At 37.6% G+C, this 6,463-nt stretch overlaps 1 pseudogene; it reads left to right on the top strand.

Annotated features, from left to right (window-relative positions):
- Window positions 1-443: 443 nt before the first annotated feature.
- LOC113833772 lies at window positions 444-3,789 on the top strand (annotated as a pseudogene).
- The last annotated feature ends 2,674 nt before the right edge of the window (window positions 3,790-6,463 follow it).

Raw genomic sequence — 6,463 nt, 5'->3', positions numbered from 1 at the left:
GCTCTTATTAATCCTTTTCAAACTTCCTCTGCAGGTGGAGTTTTTTTGTAAAAGAAACTTAACTATATGTAAACGAGAGATAGTTAAGCTATCAATCAATTTAAAATGACAGGTCTATCATCGCTAACAGAACCTTAAAGCAAAATATACTACAATTAAGCCAAAGCAAAGAAAGACCACTTTGTCCCTAACACTTCAGGGAATTGAGTCCTTCCTTCTTTATTTCCTTTCCCCCTTCATTCTTTTCTTCCTTCCCATCTTTTTTTCTGCTTAATTCGGGACTTGGATCCAGCTCTCCTGGGTTCCTCATTGTGAGGGTACCATATTAGCTTTCATTTTTTCCTGATGGAAGAACCTTCCAATAATACAATCACACTTACGTTATTCTCCCTAGCCACTTAATTTTTATCCGTGCCTCTAATTGTTCCTTCCCTTGGTACCATATGTGTCAGCCCTCATGGAACAACACTGGCATCAAGGTGCTGCAAGATGATCCACCCTCCAAGTGGTTTACAGCAAATGAACAAAAGTGAGTGGGAAAGCAGTTTGTTCAAGATTAAATCACAATTCCCATTTACTAATGGACGGTTATAACTGTAATTGTCACAGACTTCAGACAGCACCAGCAAGGCTTGATACAGATACACTGGTTCCATACATGCTTCGTGTTGTACTTTATAAACTAGTGTCTGTGCAAGTGCAAGTGTACATTGGTGTACAAGGAAAGTCAGTTATTATCCAAAGAATGCTCATTGAATAAAGATGAAAATAAGGAAAGTTTTATTATTTGAATAATAATAACATCAGGCTAATAAAGCCTGCTCCACCCATCTTCAAATGAGATGAGTCTGCTGTGATTTTAGAATAGCGTGTGTTCAGGTACCCAGTGCTTGTTAGCCTTCTGTTTTGGCGAAAAAATACCTGACAGAAATTAGAAAGTGGTCAGGCTTGCTTTGATTGACAATTTGGGGAGCTTCAGTGTGAGGGTCTTGGCTCTGTGGTTCCTAACCCCCATTAAGGCAGAACTTCAGGGTGGGGAGCAGAGGTAAGAGCTGAGTTGCTCATCTTATCTGGTTGAGTCGAATATGAAGTGTCTGAGGACAAACATACCTCTGAAATGCAGATAGCTAGTGACCCGTTCCCTCCCTTAGACTCCTGTCTTCTATTGTCCACTCAGTTCTGAATGCATCAATGGAGTAATTGATTGAAGATGTCCAGATCCAATCACTTTTCAATAGCACCACTAGCTGGGGGACCAAACTCGTAGTACATAAGCTTTTAGGGAGACCCCTTAATATTCAATATGGAACTTACTAATAGCTAAGGGAATGTCATTTTAGCCATATTGTCAAAAATAATTAGAATCATGCTCACCGGGCCATGGAAATAATGTTTAGCACATCCAGTTACCTGTTTAGGATGCAGTGCTTGTATCATAGTCACAGAGAAGACTGAAATGGATGCCTTGACTCATTATTGAAACCGACTAGTTGGTCAACATGATGATCAATGTGGAGTCTACACTCAAATTTGATGCTATATTTTCAGAAAAAAATGTCTATTTCATTTTATCTGGTAAAAGGAGTTTTATTATGAACACCCTTTTCTTGGCTACTTTAATGGATACACTGTGACTTTGTTATTTTAATTAGTTCAACAGATTTGTATTGAGCATATAGCACAATCCAGACTCTATACAAATAGTGTTTATTAAAATTGACTTGGTATTTATACTGACATTTTATTATGCACCTGAAAGACCACATCCAAACATATGTTAGTAATTTGAATCCATTTGTGTAAATGATAGATATTTGACTATATTTAAATAGTCAGCATTTCATTTGTGATATTGCCAATGTCTTATTTCCTTATGGTTATATGGTATTCATGAGTGCTGAGAGGTTGGACACTGTGTTATTTAGCTTGAATGTGACTTTTGGAAATGTGATGGGCAGTATTATAGCTTTTAGTGGAATATACACACAGAGAATGAGTGAGAGAGTGACAGAGACAGAGACAGAGAAGAGAGAGGCAACATTACTAATTGTTTCAAAGGTACAAATTCCATTGATGTGGCATCAAGCAAGATGTTAAAATGTTTTTTGAGTGGCACCATGGCTTTTAAAAGAACTCACTAAAATTGTGTCAAGACATCAGTATGATATGGGAGCAAAGCAGGTGTGTCTAACTTACCTTTCAGCAACACATTTATTTATCAATGCTTTACCAGCAGCACTCAGGTCAGGGTCTGATTCAGAGATAAATAGAAACTGGTGTCTGCCTTTAAGAAGGACTTAGTCAAAATAGGAAGGCTATTTAATCCTGTCAGCAATTCATATTTCCTTAAGATACCAGTCTTAGTTTTTCTTACATTATGGCATGCTAACTCTTTAGTTCACATGCTAACATTAGCAAGGACAAGCCAATGTCAAGCTTGGCAGACTGAGGCTGAGAAGTCTGTGGAAGAAAAGTGAATGGAAGTCACATGCTGGTGTTGGACATAGCTTATGTGAGGGAGTGGTAACGAGGAGAGTTTGAGACTGTAAACTTTTAGTTCTAGTAACACGGTATGAAACATCCAGGATTCTCAACATGTCCTTTGTCTGTGAACAATATTTTCTCATCTTGCTTGAGAGCTGAGCATCAGTTTATATTCTCTAAGAAGCTGCTTTCTGCTGTGAAAGTCATTCAGGACTGATCCAGACCCCTGAACATGGATGTCAATTAGGAGGCCTCTGCACTCTAGGGGGCCCATGGTAGTGGATCAGTATCCGCCCCCCCCCCACACCCGCCCGTGTAAGAAGGGACTTTGGGAGCCCATCCCATGTGAAGGGATGCACTCTCGGCCTGGACACAAGGTGGAGGGCCTAGGCCTGGCCCAGGATGATGTGGTGGACTTTGGGGAGCCCCCATTGAGGGCCCTACCCTGCCTGGGGAGTGGAGGGTGGATGGGGTGGGGGGTTAGGTGGGGATGGATGGGGGAGGGAAGGGAGAGGAAGAAGGGATTGACATGTGAAGCCAGCTTGTTCCCGCTGCCCGCTGCCGAGGTGCCTGCTGCCCGCAAGGCCACTGCCGCGGTTATTTTCCTTCACGGATTGGGAGATACTGGGCACGGACGGGCAGAAGCCTTTGCAGGTATCAGAAGTTCCCACATCAAATACATCTGTCCACATGCTCCTGTTATGCCTGTTACATTAAATATGAATATGGCTATGCCTTCTTGGTTTGATATTATTGGACTTTTCACCAGATTCTCATGAGGATGAATCTGGAATTAAACAGGCAGCAGAAAGTGTAAAAGCTTTGATAGATCAAGAGGTGAAGAATGGCATTCCCTCTAACAGAATTATTCTGGGAGGATTTTCTCAGGGAGGCGCTTTATCTTTATACACCGCTCTTACCACACAGCAGAAACTGGCTGGCGTCACTGCGCTAAGTTGCTGGCTTCCACTCCGGGCTTCATTTCCGCAGGGTCCTATCAATAGCACTAATAGAGATATTTCTATTCACCAGTGCCATGGAGATTGTGACCCTTTAGTTCCCCTAATGTTTGGTTCTCTTACTGTTGAAAAACTAAAAGCTTTGGTAAATCCATCCAATGTAACCTTCAAAGTCTATGAAGGCATGATGCATAGCTCATGTCAGCAGGAAATGATGGATGTCAAGCAATTCATTGATAAACTCCTACCTCCAATTGATTGACGTCACTAAGAGACCTTGTGTAGATGGTTACCAGCATCACTGTTGTAGAGTATAAACCTTTCCCCATGCCTGATCATAAAACTTCTAATGTTCACAGTGTTAAAATGTTTTGCATATGCATATACATACCAATGATCAATGATATCTCCCTCATGGAAATGTATGATTCTTTTAAGTTTCTATACATGTATCTGTATTAAGCAATCCATAAGATACTATTATTAAAGTCAGTGAAGTGAAGCAGCTAGTTTCTTTTTCTCAAATTAATTCAACAAAATAAAATAACACAACCAGAATTTTTTATGACATTGTTTGAAAATTACTAGTATGCTCACTGAAATTTTTTCAGGTCTAAACAAGCTGTTAAAGATCATCTGTAAGTGACTTGTAAATGCTGTGAATTATACTATGGTTTTATTCCTCAGCTCTTTAGTCACCATGCAGTGTCTGTATTTTATATGTGTGTTCATATATCGTGACTCTAATATATAAGAAGTAGATGGTATTACATTATCCTTGATACTAGGGATAATACTTTTTAAGTGTCAGAAAAGTAAGACGGCTTTCTCCAATTAATGGCCCTTTTATTGAGGGACCAGGCTATTCTTTTCCTTCTACTTAATTTTTCTCCTTTCAAGACACAAAAGTTAAAAAAAATAAATTAAAAAAGAAAGAAACAAAAGTTTGGTTTTCTTTTTTTCATAGAGACCAATATTGCCACTCTACCATTAAAAAACCTGTCAATATATACTATAATTGTCATTCTGAATCATAGACATATGGTATTTCAAATCTAGGTAATGTGAAAAGAAATCAAACATTATTTAATCTTGCATATTTCAATGAACTGCACCTCAGTCCTACTTTAGACTGTAGAAGCGTCAGTCCTGGTAATCTGTTTTTATTTCTATGTAAACACAAAACAAAATAAAACAAACCTTAAAGGGTAAATAGTATCTTGGCACGTTCAAAAATAAGTATTTAAGACCAGTTTTGAAGTCTAACTTCTAAAACAGTTACATCTTATAGCAGACTTTAAGTTTACATTTTCTGTACATGTGTTATATTTAAAACCAAATACTGTTCAAGATGAGCAATCAGAAACTTATTTGTATCTAGTAACTAATTTGAAATTTTCATCTTAGGTAAAGGCATTTTTGAGAATTAGTTTCCTGTACAAACGTTAAGATAGCAATCATCTGATTTTAAATCAACTGTTCAAAATAGCTGGTGAAAATTATTAAAATGAATTTATAGGTAATAAAGACTGACTATATATATATATATAGTTATAGTTATAGTTATAGTTATATATATAGTGTAGCTACCATACAGTTGAATCTGTTGCAAAAATTATGGTCATTTCTGAACTGTTGCTTTTCCTGCTGCTTAACTGACCATCACCATGCTAAGCAGCATCATTATGAATGGTGCTAACTGATCTGGAGATCATTGGGTATGGACTAAATAGGATGTTGATAATGAAGCCATATGCTTATGTCTCAACTTAAAACTATTTCAAACAATCATTTACTGTTTTGTTTTACTTTGAAGAACATAAACTTACATCAGTTATACCATCAGTAAAATTTTATTTGTGGTAAGAAATATCCCATTGAATTCTTGGGCTATAATGTTGGAATATGTCATGTTTTTCACAGTTTCTATCAGTGTGAAATAAAATTTAATTCTTGCTTTCTTGGATTGGTTATGAAGCATTGTTTCATCTTTTAAGATAGGGTCTTACTTACTACATAGTCCTGGCTGGCCTGGAACTTTCCTAAATAAACTCTTTCTTTTAAAAAAAAATTACAAAAAAAGAACTAAGAACATCAATGTAAAGAGCAGAAAAGATGCACAGTCCAGCTCAAATCAAGTTCACACACCATTTACAACTAGACTAAACTTGGAAAACCTTTTAAGTAGTCACATGTCATAATTTATGTAAAAATAAATAAATAAAATAAAACCCAGAGTAGACAAATCCAGAAATGCAAAAAGGAGATGAACGGTTGTCTAGAGCTGCAGGAATGAAGGGTGGAGTGGATGGGGCTTAGTGATGCATTGTGGGGAAATGGGAGTGACTATGAAGGGACAAAGTGCTGAAGGAGAGCTCAACAGCAAAGGAACAGGGTGACAACTGACTGAAGGAAGAATAGAAAGTTCAGGGTGATGAGCAGTGCACTGGACTAGAAACTTAGATGCAAATCTTGGGAGACAGCTAGACAGAAGGATCTCTTTGCTCTGAGACAAGAGAAGGATATATGCTAAGCTATACAAAGGTCAGCTGTGGCCAACTGGAATAGACCTGAAACTTCTCAAAACTATTAACATGTCAAATGTGAGTGAAAAGTGGTTCTCAACCTTCCTAATGCTGTGACCCTTTAATACAGTTCCTCATGTTATGGTGACCCCCAATCATAAAATTATTTCATTGTTACTTCATTACAGTAATTTTGCTATTGTTATGAAAACAGTGTAAATATCTGATATGTGACTCCAAAGGGGTAAATACTGACAGGTTGAGAACTTGGGTCTAGGCCATCAGTAGCCAACGCGAAAATATGTGGGCTGATTGTATGTGTTTTTGTCCATTTATTTGTTTTAATTTTCTCTTTTATTTTTGAGATTATAATATAATTACAGCATTTTCCCCTTTCCTCCCTATGAGTTCTCCTGTATATTTCTCCTTATTCCTATTCAAGATCCATAACCTATTTTTCATCAATTGTTGCTACATGCATACACACACACACAC

Source organism: Cricetulus griseus, chromosome 2 (assembly GCF_003668045.3).
Source record: "Cricetulus griseus strain 17A/GY chromosome 2, alternate assembly CriGri-PICRH-1.0, whole genome shotgun sequence".
NCBI classification, from domain to species: domain Eukaryota; kingdom Metazoa; phylum Chordata; class Mammalia; order Rodentia; family Cricetidae; genus Cricetulus; species Cricetulus griseus.
Note: the sequence above shows the minus strand (reverse complement) of the source record. Positions and strands in the feature narration are given on the sequence as shown.